A 15,931-nucleotide genomic window follows, 5' to 3' on the forward strand; every position below is an offset into this window, starting at 1 on the left:
ATAAATCTTCAAACCAAAAATCTTCTTCTATGGACGATCTCATCATAAGAATCATCGTCTTTGAAGAAACGATTATAGCATGAATTGAAATTAGAAGTTAAGAACAATTTTAAGTCAAGAATGACAATTCAATAACTTCTATTGTCCTTTAAGCATAATTAGCTCTCGATCTTTGAAGATAACTTGTAGACATTGTGCCAAAAGAATCGTCTCAAAAATGTTGAAAATTGAAGAAGTTACGATCTTTGAAATCTAACTTGAGAATCGGTAAAACGTTCAAACACTGGTGAACCCTTGCTATGCAAATGATGTAAATGGGATGTGGGATCTTAGGTCAAAAATTGGGGTATGACAGATGCCCCTATTTAAGTTTCCTCTATCGGGAGATATGAGGATACTTAAATACTAAATACACAATTTTTGCCCTAAGATACTGCAAATGTGTTTATGACATGAATGCAATGGACACTTTTTTAATGCAATATGATATGAGAGAGACTCTGAACCGCAGGAGATATGGTGTCACAAGAGACAAACTAATGCTGGAGAAGCAAAGTAAAAGACAAATGAACTCCACAAGGGAGTATCGACAAAGTGACCCAATCGGGGAAAGGATTGCGACAAAGGGGTATCCAAACCCACTTTGGGAATGGAATCCAACTCCACTGGAGAATAGATTACAAATCTACAAGGGAAAATACCTCACTGGTAAAGAAACAAAAGATACACCGACGTTGTCATCTGGATACCAACTTTTACTGAAGGCACAGGAATCTTCATCTGGACATCGACTTTTTACTTGAAGATGCAGGAATCTTGTCATCTGGATACCAACTTTTACTGAAGGTACAGGAATCTTCATCTGGACATCGACTTTTTACTTGAAGATGCAGGAATCTTGTCATCTGGATACCAACTTTTACTTGAAGATGCAGGAATCTGGTCATCTAAATACCAACTTTTACTGAAGGCACAGGAATCTTCATCTGGACATCGACTTTTTACTTGAAGATGCAGGAATCTGGTCATCTGGATACCAACTTTTACTGAAGGTACAGGAATCTTCATCTGGACATCGACTTTTCACTTGAAGATGCAGGGATCTGGTCATCTGAATACCAACTTTCACTGAAGGTACAGGAATCTTCATCTGGACATCGACTTTTTACTTGAAGATGCAGGAATCTTGTCATCTGGATACCAACTTTCGCTGAAGGTACAGGAATCTTCATCTGGACATCGACATTTTACTTGAAGATGCAGGAATCTTGTCATCTGAATACCAACTTTCACAGAAGGTACAGGAATCTTCATCTGGACATCGACTTTTTACTTGACGATGCAGGGATCTGGTCATCTGGATACCAACTTTTACTGAAGGTACAGGAATCTTCATCTGGACATCGACTTTTTACTTGACGATGCAGGGATCTGGTCATCTGGATACCAACTTTTACTGAAGGTACAGGAATCTTCATCTGGACATCGACTTTTTACTTGAAGATGCAGGAATCTTGTCATCTGAATACCAACTTTCACTGAAGGTACAGGAATCTTCATCTGGACATCGACTTTTTACTTGAAGATGCAGGAATCTTGTCAAAGATGTAAAATAAATACACTCTTGATCCAAATTTCATTGATTTGAAAGGTCTAAATGATTAGAGACAAAAATCAATAGAGGAATGAGATGGAGAGAAACGTTCAACCAAGACTCTTCCTCATGAGGAATAAGCTCATCTAAGGATTTATCCTATCCAAAATGGAAAGGAAAGCTAAAGCAAAACACTCCCACGAGGGATAAACTCAGTGGGGAATTTAGAAAGGATACATACTTTTCTGCTTATAGCTGACACTCTATTGGAGAGAGGGAATACACTACTTAGTGATAAACACAACCAAAATGGATTTAGGATCATTAGAAAATGTAAATGTGCATGAAAGGTGTAAGTATGAATGTATGAATGCCATGCATATGCTGACAAAACGAACAAAACAGATAGACTGGAGATCTTCAAAACATCATAGTACAACGGGATACTCGACTAATCTCGACTGGATGGAGACTTCTACATAGAGCCTGTCTTTTATAACATCTTCTAGAAGAAATAAATTTATGCTGGAGATGAGAAAAATTTGATGGGAATAACATCCATTAGGGAAGTAAACCCTAGAGGGAAACCACACTTGTCAGAGAATCTTACTAGCGGCGGAACCACGCTCACTGGGATAACCCAAAGCGAAACTGCAAACATCAATTGTTGGAGAAGCTTTAGAATTACTTGGGGAATCAGGATCGCCACTTAGGAAAAAACAGAATCAACTTACTCTATTGGGGAAATTAAAGATCAACTAGAAAACCCCCAAAATTCGTAAGGTTTCAAACACTCTCAATACTGAAACAAATAAATCAGTCGGAGGAGAACCACCATCAACCAATCAAATCATGATTCACAAATCACTGAAGAATCTTATGCACTGTTGTAAATGAGGATCTGAGATCTTATGCCCTTATGCTTGGCACTTGGAAGGAAATTGCCCCTGAATGTTGAGCCCTTTAAGTAATCGGCTTCACTATTTCAGTAATGTAACATGCCCCAGTGTGAGCCTTTGAGAGACTTTGGAATGGTAAAGGTATAACAAAAGGTGAATCCTTATGAGGAAATTTTTTGAAATTCAATTTGTGAAAGATAATGTGACAGCATGATGTCAACACAGATGATTAGCAAATAAATTAGGAGTCAAGTTAACACAACCTTGCAGTAGTATGCTTTCAAAATAAACCTTGCTTCAATTAGGTCTTTTTAGGGTTGTAATGTGGTCTGGTTCACGGTTATGAAACAAAGGATATAGGCTCAAATTTTAATTTTAACCCACCCATTCTTCGTGATGTTCTCCAGTCCTATGTTCAGTTACTTGACACATGTATTCAATTTCCAAGAGGATTTGAAAATGGTGGTTTGAGAACCAATTATCTTTAAGGCGGCAATCACCTATTCTTCTTTGGAAGTCACACAAGCTTATTCTTACTTTTTTTTTGACAATGATCTTTTATGATATTTCAATCTAGCGGAATGCCCTAATTTTTGCCTAAGTCTCCTTTTTAGGTTTTGACTTAGCGGGCCTTTCTATTTTTCTTCTTCCTTTTTTTTTTTGAACAACTTGTGTGACGTTTGTCCATTTGATTAGAGAATTTATAAATTGTCTGCAACTTTGATGGTTCAAGAGAGCACAACCTTCAAAAGCTTTGGATTTTTACGACTTCTTCGACTTTGTGTACGAAGAGAGGACGCAGTTGAACCTCTTTTTGGGATGGTTACTTCAAAAATGCACGATTCTCTTGGAAATGAATTAGTCATTGTAACTGAATAACTACCCTGCCCCAGGTTCAAGATTAAGGTTTTTAATTTCTTGTAGAAATAAACTCCAACTCCTAGGCTCAAAGGGGTTAACAAGGGATTATCTTCCTTATAACTCCAGTGTTTGGGGATTTGAAACAATGCCTGTACATCGTCAGCAAAGTTTTATTTAAAAGCATACTATTTCAATTCGGGTATTTTATTTTCATCATTCTCCTTCCAATACTTGCTTAAACAAAAGTACGATAAAGAAAAGGAAATGGGAGAAACAAAGACATTTTTTTTTTAATTTTTTTTGTAAATAAAAAAGAAAAATCACAGAGTGAAACGAATGGATTGGTTCAAAATTTGCATTTATTTCATTAATATTACCATTAAGATTGACAATGTTCAAAAGCAAACAAACACTTAATAAACAAAAGAAAAACACAAATGCAAATGATAAAAAGTGGCTCAATGATCTGCTTTGATCCATTGGCTTTAGGGATGTTATTGGTGTCTCAGCACTGCTTAGGGCATATGACCAATATCCTTGAAAGAGAGTATCTTTTTTTTCAACCAGATCTTGAACTTTTTCTTTCAGGACATTGCAATCTTCAATTGAGTGACCTGATATCCCACTATGAAAAACACACTTGACGTTTGGATCGTATTCCTTGGGAAATGGAAACTTTGCAGGTTGGGTTGGTCTGGGAGCCACCAATGAGTTCTGAATCAACACAGGATACAACTCTGTATAAGTCATAGGAATAGTATCAAAGCGGCGAGGCCTCTTTTGTTGTTTCCTTAATGTTTTATTCAGCTTCTTGCCTTGCCACTGATATCCTTGGCTTTGTCGAGGGATAGACAAAGATCGTTGATCAGGAATTTTTGAGAAGGAGGGTTGAGGAAGATCCATAGGAGACGGGCCATAGGCTTCCACTTGAGCAACCATTGGATGATACAACCTTTGGGCTATAGGAGCATGCACTTCTGGTGCAATGATCGGTGGAGAGATTTTTCCACCTTTCAGTAAGACTTCCAGAATTCCCATGATATGATTCATCTGCTCCCTCAATTGGCTAACTTCCACTCTCAACAACTTTTGGTCTTGTTGAAATTCTTCCATAGTCTTCGGATACATGTTTCTATTCTCGTACTCGTGTGGAGGAACCAGTTTGACAGATAACTGAATGAAAGAGACAGTTGGAATGAGGTACAAGGACAACATGGATGTATGCATGATGCAAATGGTATGTCATGCAATGTTGAATGCAAAGCAAGGTAACAGAACTGCCTATCGGAAGGCTCCTTAAGTTAGGATAGTTATAAGTTCTTTACCCAAAAATCCCCTCACAAGGTTAGCTCTATAGTTTTTGGATATAACGGTTCCTAGAGGCATCCAAGCATAATCAGAATATCACCATGCGACAGGCGAGCCATCTTATGACAAATTCATGAATACGCATCCTCCAGGCGAGGTTATTGTACCAATCATACAAGGAGTGCACCTTGGGGATCGATACATAACTTCTTCAGATGGAACGGGTTCTAAAGGTCCTTGGAGTTAACGACGAAATCAGATTTTCGCCATGCGACGGGTGAACCATCTTATGACAAATCTCATGAATAAGTCTCCTCCAAGTGGGGTTTTCGTATTAGCCATTCAAGGTGTTCACCTTGGGGACTAGCACTACACAACCACCTCCTAACTTATGTTTTTCTCTTGTTTTTCAAAGCTCGGGTTAAGAGCTTCACTCAAATATCATTCCCATACCCACAATTGAGTAAATACAGAAATAAAATAAAAGCGATAAAGCAAGAGTAAAGAAACATAAATAGCACAGGAGTAAACATAAAGAACATAAGAATAAGCATAAAGAACACAAGAATGAACAAACAAAAGCAAACACTTAAACATAAAACAAACTAAACTAGGGTTGACTCTCTTAGGATAGTCCCCAGCAGAGTCGCCAGCTGTCGCGGGTCAAAAAATCATCGCCACGAAATTGTACAAACAGAGTCGCCACCAAATTTTATTTATTCCAATGGGAATGGGAAAATATTGATAAAACCCACAAATGAAATGAAATGGACAAAGATGGTCTTCGCAACCAAATTCGGGTTCGGGAGTCGGTTAAGCAAGGGGAAGGTATTAACACCCCTTACCTCCATCGTACTCGATGGGACCCATTTAGTTGTTTTACAATTGAGTGTTAGCTTAAGTCTACGTTTATTTCATTAAGAGAAAGAACATGTTTTTGGTTTTCAATTATGGAGGAAAAAGAAAAGGTTTTTTTTTATTATGCTCGCCAAGACGTTTGTGTCTTGTGCCTACGTATTCCCAATGGGGAAAGTCAGAGCAATCGTAGTTCGAGGCTACGAAATTATATTTTTTTATTTAGGGTGCTCGCCAAGACATTTGAATCTTGTGCCTACATATATTCAATGGAAGAATCAGAGCGATTGTAGTTCGGAAGGAACTACGAGTTTGTTGATTGATTTTTGGATGGATGATTGCGGACGTTTAGTAAAGTATTTGAGCAAGGTGTTCACCTAGCACGTCCTTTATCCAAGGTATTCAACAGGAGCGAGTCCCATTGTCACTTGTTGTCCAAGTTTGGATTAATGTATTTTGATTCAAGGGATCAAGGTATTCAAGAGGTGTTCACCCCTTGTCACTTAATCACTATGATTTAATGTTTGATTCAAAGGATCGAAGGTATTCAAGAGGTGTGCACCCCTTGTCACTTAATCACTTTGATTTAATGTTCGATTCAAAAGGATCGAAGGTATTCAAGAGGTGTTCACCCCTTGTCACTTAATCACTTTGATAATTAAGAAAGATTTTTTTTAATTGTTTGATTCAAAGGATCAAAGGTATTCAAGAGGTGTTCACCCCTTGTCACTTAATCACTTTGATTTGATATTTGATTCAAAGGATCGAAGGTATTCAAGAGGTGTTCACCCCTTGTCACTTAATCACTTTGTTTTAATGTTTGTTTCAAAGGATCGAAAGTATTCAAGAGGTGTTCACCCCTTGTCACTTGATCTCTTTGATTTAATTAAAAAAAGAAGATTAACAACTTGACATTGGATCAAGCGTTTTAGGGTTTATGATATGAGTTTGATCGCACTTGGGCGGAGAAGACAAACTTTGAAATGAGATTTACATTTGGGTGAAATTTGCACTTGGGCAAAGAAAAGACTTCACGCTTGGGCGGAAAATGAAATAATGAGTTTGAATTATTTTTTTTGAAGTTTTTGTGAGAAGATAAAATGGACTCGACATTAGATCGAGAAGTTTTATTTGAGATGAAAATGAACTCGATATTGGATCGAGTGTCTTATTGAGTGAAAATTGTTTTGAAGTTTTATATTCAAAAAGTTAAAATTAAAACTAAAATTAAAATGAAAGGTAATGGTGAAATTATTGAAGCTGTTAGGGCCAACAAGCAAAAGCCCACCAACAAGACAAACATGGGGCGCTGGGGGTGTACTCAAAGCAGGGTATGTGGTGTTGGTTCAAGAAGAAAACTGGGTCGACCCAGTATAAAGCCCAAGATGAATTTTAAACACTAAAAAAACTAAGGATTATCTTCTAGACCGCTTAATTATTTTTCTGGAAAAAGAAAACTTCATTATGGCATTTGAATACCACTCAGAACTCTTTCCGAATCGCTTTCGCCTCTCGCTGTGAAAAACAACAACAATATCGATCTCACTCTATTTCACGATCTCTCTCGATCTCTATCTCTCTCGCGAGCGATGTTCGTGGCTATGGCTCATTCTTTTTGATTCGTGAACAACAACGATACAATAATCTCTCATCTCTCACGATTCGTTCTCTCTCGGTTCACTCTCACGGATTTCTCTTAATCTCTCAGCTTTTGACCGTTCTCATCTCTCAGTGAACAAACAACAAAGAAATCTCTTCAATCTCTCTCGCGATTCATTCAAGCTCTCTGCTTCCTCGATGCTCTCACTCAGTTCACTCAGCACAAAAGCAAGATTCAAGAATATCAAGCAAAAGCCCTCATCCCAACAGAAACCCTAAAGCCCCTTTTTCATTATGATGAATGATTATAAATTACACAGATTTGCAGTGGACACGAAAAAAAGAAAAATCACAAATGGAATCAAGGTATGTCTTTTCTTACTTTGTTTTGATGATTCTTCTTCGTCTTCAATTCTGTGCGTGCGTGTCTATGTTGTGGTTGAGTGTTGTAATGCTGCATCTGCGTATGGGCTTGTGGTATGCTGACTTGATGAATGAAGGCGGTTTTGAGAGATTTGAATTGTTTAAAGGATTGCTGAAGGTTTTGAGTTGTATGAGTGCTCTGAATGATTGGAGAAGTTGTTTGAGTGTTGGGTGAGTGTGTGTTGTTGTTGTTCGCTTATGTTGAGTTGGTGCTGGGTTTGAGCGTGAAGGTTTGTTGTTGGGTTTGGATGAGTGATTTAAGTGTTATGAGTTTTGCAGTGAGGTTAAGATTTGAGTGTGTGAGGGAGGTATGAAGCTGAAGGTTTGTGAGTGAAGAGGTTGTATGAGTGATGAGTGAATGTTGAAGGTGATGATATGGTTTAGCAGAGCAAGGTGACAGAGTTTTTTTCTATTAGGTTTTTGTGGCTGCTGCCTCTAGGGTTCTTTCCGCCCCCCCGGTTGTTGTTGCTTTTGTTCTAATTTATAGTCCCTGAAAGGTGAGATTGGAGGGAAGATTAGAGCCAAAATTTTGAAGTAAAAATCATTTTTTGGTGTCCTGATTTATGCTTTTGGTTTGCAGGTTATTGTCTTTCCATTTGTGTGCAAGGTTGTACTGATTTTGCAGGTGTTGTTTTGGCTTGTTGCTGCAGGTTGCTTTTGTGTAACAGTTTGTATTTTACCATTTTCTTGCAATTTCTGATGCTGGCCCCACATAGTGATAGCAGGGTAGCAGTTTTGTCTTGTTTTGAGGACAGCAAGGTTTTGGACAGGCCATAAAATTGGGCCTTGTGAATTTGTTTGGATGACAGAAATCTTGGCAGCTTTGTCTATTTTCTTAAACTCTTTTGCTAATTAAACCTTTGTTTATTATGAACTCACTTGAATGAATATTGACTTCACTATGCTTTTCCTCTTTTTTCTTTCATATAGATGAGAACATGAAGAATGGTATGAAGAAAGGAACATTTGGAGCTTGAAACCGTTGTGTGAATGACTCGAGAGACTTGGGAAAAGGATGCTTGGAGGTGCAGCCTCGATTGGGAGCTTGAAGGTTAAAAAGTGTTCATACCGTTACCGTTTGAAGATCAAATTTGGCATGAATCTTTTTGAAAAAAGCCTTGTAATTTTGCTAGTTTTAGAATACCTTTTTTTGTAATTCAAGTGACAATTGTAACTTAAATTTTGTAATTCACCTCTTTTGTAATTCAAGTGACACACCCTTTTTTAGCATTCCTATAAATCTTGGATCTACTCTTGTATCAAGTGATACTTGTAACTTGAATTTCCATGTGAACATGTACCTTAAAGTTTGTACAAAAATCACAAAATCCTTGATTTGAATAAGAATCTTTTCCTTAGTAATGATCCTTGTAGAATTGATGAACTTTTGCGAACTTTACTTCAAAGAATGTTTGCAAACTTGAATGAAATTGAAATCAATGATCTTATTCAATTGAATCCTTAAATCTTCTTCGCTAAAACCCTAAATCTCAATCTCCAAACATGGTCAACCCGTCAATAAATCTTCAAACCAAAAATCTTCTTCTATGGACGATCTCATCATAAGAATCATCGTCTTTGAAGAAACGATTATAGCATGAATTGAAATTAGAAGTTAAGAACAATTTTAAGTCAAGAATGACAATTCAATAACTTCTATTGTCCTTTAAGCATAATTAGCTCTCGATCTTTGAAGATAACTTGTAGACATTGTGCCAAAAGAATCGTCTCAAAAATGTTGAAAATTGAAGAAGTTACGATCTTTGAAATCTAACTTGAGAATCGGTAAAACGTTCAAACACTGGTGAACCCTTGCTATGCAAATGATGTAAATGGGATGTGGGATCTTAGGTCAAAAATTGGGGTATGACAATAACTCCATATCATATTAACAATAGATGATAACAATATATGGTATTCTATAACAATATCTAATAGTTAGGGGTAGAACATTGCAAAGCCCTATGGAAAATTTGGATATAAAAGCTCTGTCGTCACAGTGGCGGAGCCAGATAAAAAAATTTGGGAGGGCCGCTAACATAAAATAAAGATTATAAATAAAATATAAATATTATTTTAAATAAAATATTAAAGTTAAAATAAATATATAGTTAATTACTAAAAAATTAAATTACACGACTTAAAACTACCTTAAAGTAATGTCTTACGCGTTCCGAGTGACTTGAAATCGTCAATAATTGACTCAGAACTACTGCTTGCAATAATCTCCTTTTCAATATATAATGTCATGCTATCTCCAAGAAACCCATCATCCATCTTGTTTCTCAACTTAGTCTTAATAATTTTCATTGCTGAAAAAGATCTCTCAGTTGTGGCCGTAGAAACGGGAAGAGTCATGATAAGACGAAGTAGTCTATCAATCAAGAAGTAAGTTTCAGCCTGTCCAGATGCAACTAAACATGAACATAGTTCTTGAATAGTTGATAAATTATTCAAGTTTGATGTTTGACGAGAAACAAATAGAAAATGTTGGAGTTGAAATTGCAAATTATTCTTCTCTTGATCACTAAAATCCATAGGATAATATTTTTCAACTAAAGAATAAATAGTATCAATGCTAAAAGATTTATATCCATCCTTAGGAGACAAAGAACAAGAAAGAGTCAACAAATTCATTGCTTGCTCACTGAATCTGTTATTCAAATCTTTTAATTGTTTGTCAATGGTAGTGAAAAAAGATTTCAACTTTAAAGTAATGTTGAATTGTGACTTGATTCTCTTCAAGGCGGGAGCGTCCAAATCTTGTTGTTGAATGAACATTATTAAGATCAGGAATCTCAATACCATGCTTTTCACAAAACGATATCACTTTAGTAAACAATATATCCCAACCATTTTCTCTTAAACCTTGAATAAGATGTTTTGTTGAACGAACCAAGTTCATAGCATTAACTACATCTTGATTTTTTCATGTAAAGCTTGACAAAGTATATCTATTATTCCCATGATTTCTTTCATCAAGTGCAAAATAAATATAAAATCAAATGCCTTCAAGTAATTGTAACAACTATCTGCATCCCCACGTGTAGCATAACTTCCTCTATCTTTTGCAATTTTTTTATAAACTGAACAAGTTGCTTCATACATGTTTATCAAGCTAGAAATAGAATCGTAATGTGATTCCCAACGAGTATCTTCAGCTCGTTTCAATGTACCAACTTGATTTGCACCTTTACCATTTACAATTCCATCGATCTCTAACAAATAAGCAATTTCTTCTAATTGGGCAGCTTGTAACTCATCATGGCGCTTTGTAGAAGAACAAACAACATTCACAATAAAGATCAGCTTCTCAGAAATTAATTATGAACATGTTTTACTTCTCTTGATGATGTAACTAGTGAACATGTTTTGCTTCCTTAAGAGTTAAAGATGTGGTGTCTTTAACATGTGCCACATCAAAAAATCTCTCTTGTATTAAACCAACTTTATCAACAAATCTTAATACAAGAGTCATTAGTTCCTTTTTTGACTCATCACGAGCTTCATCAACAACGATACAAAATTTGGAATCACCAATTTCCTCACGAATACTCTTTTTCACCCTACTAGAAAGAATTTGCAAGAGCTCTTTATGAATTTGATGTGAAGTATACTTGCAATTTTGTGGAGCATTTTCCAACACAAATTTTGCAATTTCATCATTGTAGGATGCTAAATGATTCAATAACTCAATAAAGTTACCTTGATTTCTTAATTTGCTAGTTTCATCGTGACCCCTAAAAGCACAAGCTCGTAGTGTTAACCAACAAACAGTGCACTTGAATAAAGTTACCTTGAGTCGTAATCGAGTATTCATTCTTTGACTTGAACTTTGCACTTGAATAACATTTCTAATATGACCATCTTGATTCAACAATCTTGACAAACTTTCATTACATTGTTGTGTGGTGAGCAAGGATCCTTCCCTATGTGTTTAAGAAAGTAACAATGTTTTCCATTCCTAACTTTCTTCCAATTTCTAAAACCCATAGAAATAAAAACAAGTGATCTGGGACGTCCACTTAGTTTTTTGATAAAAAGGTAACATGGTAAGCAATATGCGGCATCTTCGGTTGGTGAATATTCTAACCATGATGGAAAGATGCTAAAACAAGTATGTTGAAACCTTCTTGGATGATCTTCGTTACTGGACAAAGGATAGTTTTCTAAATGAATGTGATATGGATCCCATTTTAGATAAGCTCTTCGTATTGCATCCACTTGATTTGCTGGATATTGCCAAATCGGAGGACGCTTTCCAAAGAATTTTCAAAATCATGATGCTCTTCAATTGTTGGATTCTCAAGAACTGTTTCAGATTCGGATGTCGGGATTATAATTTATTCATCTCTCTCTTCTCTTTCAAATTCACATGCTTTCCTTTTGAAAAAAGAATCAATTTTCCTATTATTCATTTTTACTTTTATTATAATATCAGATTAGATCAAAAAATCAATTTAGAGAACATAGAAATTAAAAGAGAAAAAAATTAATAAACTTAAATAATCAACTTTAATCCGTTTTCAAATACCAGTAACTTCACTATTAGAAATTAGCAGCAATAATGATTAAATAAACCGTATTGCAGTGTATAACTATATTTGTAAATTACGGTGTTATTAATTGGCTTAATAAACCTCATATAGATTATTATTATTGATTAATGATTTAATGTGTTGTTCATCTAATTTAACACAACAAGGAAGAAGAACCCTAAAAATCCCAAAAACACAAATCAAGCAATCACTTTAATTTGTTACTTTTTATAAAAGAAGAATGAATAAAGCTTTTTACCTCTTAGATGCCAATCACTTTAATCTATTCCGATTCTAGTGCGGGTAGCAAATGCATATGAGAAAAAAAGGAAAGGTAGAAGCTTTTAACCTTATCTTTATTTTAACCTAATTGTAAATGAGAAAGAAAAGATAAAAATTATTTAATTTAATAATAGGATATTTTAGTAATTTATAATATATGAATTAAAAAAAGTAAAAAAGTTGAGATTCGAGTCTAGTCTAAACCTTATGCGTGTAAAATTAACAATCAATTAGGTTCTACTGCTTACTGAGGCCTTTAACTCATCCAATTTAGTTGATCTTTTAAACACAGCTACTCCAAGGACTTCAACATTGATCTTCATTGGCTTTGTAAATATTGGAGTATGAGCTGAATGTGAAATTGTACCAAACTCATATAAGTATGAGCTAGCCGTGTTCTTTCATGACAAGACATTCGTTTTGCTTCCCTAATATGCTTGAACCTATCTATGAGCTTGTAACATCGTGCATTGAATCTGTTTGTTTCTCTCTTTCACAATTTCCAATGAACAGGGCACAATTTCACGAGCACCAAATATATCATTTCCACCAATTTCCTTGGTCTTAGAACTTGATATCAGTTTCTTGGCCCGGTTCATTTTGCAATGTTCCCCCATGTTCCCGCTGTCTCAGGTAAAGAGGGTGGCTTCTAGAGAAATGCTTTCTTTTGTGTTCAATGATACCTTCCCATTTCCATTCATTGATTTCTGAGATGCAATTGCAGGGAATAAAACAAGAAGACAATCATCACAATGTAGTTGATATGTGTGAAACACTCACATCATATGGTTTAACCTCAAATTTTATTCTAAAACAAGGCAATCATTTATTACACATGATATACTTGTCTGCTGGTTCTGTCTTTAAAATATAGAGCATTGGTTTTTGATGTGGTATGGTTTCCTCAGCAACAATGTTCTTAAGTATAGTAATGTATTTGCAAAGGAGAGGAAAAACATTGACATTATGACCTATCATTGCCAAGGAAATACTACTTGAGTTTGGAAGTGGAAAAAGTGAAGCAATTTTCTTTAAAAAGAAAATTTCATTTCTTGCAGCTTCGAGAGCTAGATATAAGTTTTTTTGGGAACAGACGTGGTTACGGCCAATCATGCCAAATAGGCATAGCCTTAGTCCAATTGAAAGTTAATCATGATGGGCTCTGTCTGTCAAATAAGTTCTATATTCCAAAGTCATCCCTTCAAATTTTCAAAGCATGTTCATTATGATTCATCTAATATACCGGTTTTGTTAACCCCAAAACATTACATTTATTCAGAAACTAACCAACCATCTAATACAATAGCACAGGTCAAGAGATTAGGAACAAAACCATATTCCTTCACAGTAAAGAACAACTCTTTAGCCGCTGAAGTTCTAAAACAAAAGCTAAAACTAGTCCATTAAAAAACCAAAGTTTCAAAATGAAGGGTAAAACTAGTGATTAAAATAAGTCAATGGCAAAAGTCACATAGTGCTTGAAATAAGTCATCTAATTGGAAAAAAATGAATACTGCATATTAATAAAAAGGAATGGAAACATGTCGGATCTTACATGTTAAAAGATTTTTGTATTACCATATATACTCAATCCGTCTCATATTATAAGCAAATTTTATGTTTTAGATTCATTGAATAATTAGTATATTTGATTTATATGTAGACCTGATTCATTGAATAATATATGTATTTGATCTGCATAATCTATTTGAACCTAGGAAGTGAAATTTGCTTATAATATAAGACGGAGGGAGTAGGAGTTACAATGATTGACTTTTTAGTTTTTTTATTTTAAAATAGGAAATTGTGGTGTTGGAAATTCTGCCTTTATTATGGTCCGCCCCTAACTACCTAATTGCGCCATTTGGTCTTCATTGCAGCTTCCTAACATCTTCTTTATGTTGGATGTGAATGGGTGGATTTAGTCCCACTAGAGATATGAGTTGTGTAATGCTTATAGAACTTAGACATTTTCCAAGATTTTGTAAGATTAAGTTATACTCAGTTTGAATTCTAAGATGTGGCATACGTGCTGACTCTTAACTATGATTGTTTTAAAAAACCTTAAATTCTTTTTTTTGAGACTGGCATTGCATCTCCCTAGTGACGTGACAATTATTTCCAGAATAGTGAAACTGGAATAGTGTCCCAGCTTTCATAGAAAATTCACGAAAATTCTTTAAGTTATATGTAACGATGAAAAATTAAGACTAAGCCAATGATGGGCATAACCCACATTTTAGTGAAAGTCACTACCGCGCTTTATTGTTTCAAAAGCGAAGGTATTAGCACCCTTATCATCTACGGTACTTCGTAGGAAACCTCTTTAAAAATATGTATATTTGGTTTAAAGTTTATTGTTGTTATTTTATATATAAAAAAAGTGGGGAGGTGAGAAAAAAATTGCTTGGAAAGATTTCAAAGAATCTTATGCAATGAATGATCAAAGCGTCGTAGTTCCCTTAAAAAGTTTTTTTTTTTAATAAAACCAAAATGGCAAAAAGGTTTTTGGATGCTAAGTTTTAGAACTACAAAGCATAATTTTGAATTTGCTACGTTTTAGAAATACAAAGCATAGTTTTGAATTCTAAGTTTTATAAATACAAAGCATGGTTTTTGGATTGCTAAGTTTTAGAAATACAAAGTATAGTTTTGAATTGTTAAGTTTTAGAAAAACAAAGCATAGTCTTGAATGCTAAGTTTTAGAAATACAAAGCATGCTTTTTGGAATGCTAATTTTTAGAAATACAATGCATAGAAGAAAGTTTAAATAAGTAAACATAAGAGGGTGGGTACCTTGACAATGTTAGTCAATACCATCACATTTCTTTGGATTGGAAATGCAAGTAACATCAATGGGGAATCAAGCGTGCATGTGAACATCTCAAGCAATATCATGACAAAGCATCTCAAGTAACATCACATCAAACATTAGGATCATACAAGAGATATGGAATATGATGTCATGGTCAAAACATATCAAACATAAGTCAAAATCAATCAATCATGTGACTTAGTTAAGACAACATCTCAAGCATATAAAGTTGAAAATTAATCACTTGAATGTTGCAAGGTCAAAGGGGAAACCTTAAAAGGATCATCATACATAACTCAAGAATAAACAAGTCATCAACTATATAAACTTGTCAAGATAATCACAATCAAATCAAGACAAGTAAACTCATATAAAGTATACAAATATCATGGTGAAAGAATATAAGTCAAACAATCATGTGGATATGTGATCATTTAACAAGGTATAAACATCAAGCAAGCAAGTATGGATAAGTATCAAGCATCATAACACTCGTGGTATCAAAGGTATCAAGTTCAAATCAATAAGGCATTAGGGTTTTGACAAGAAAACAAAATACATACATTAATCATATTTTTAACAACTTCAAGAGAGTAAGATTCAAACAAATCATGGTATGAATAAAAGGATCAAGGCATCTTGATGTCAAAATATCATTAAAAGATAGCATCATGAATAAATGATCAAGGCCAAATAAACTAGGTTAAAGGAAATATATTTTTTAATGATTATTTTTAATAAAAGAAACATATTTAAA

The sequence above is a fragment of the Vicia villosa genome, unplaced genomic scaffold (genome assembly GCF_029867415.1).
Source record: "Vicia villosa cultivar HV-30 ecotype Madison, WI unplaced genomic scaffold, Vvil1.0 ctg.003326F_1_1, whole genome shotgun sequence".
Lineage (NCBI taxonomy): Eukaryota > Viridiplantae > Streptophyta > Magnoliopsida > Fabales > Fabaceae > Vicia > Vicia villosa.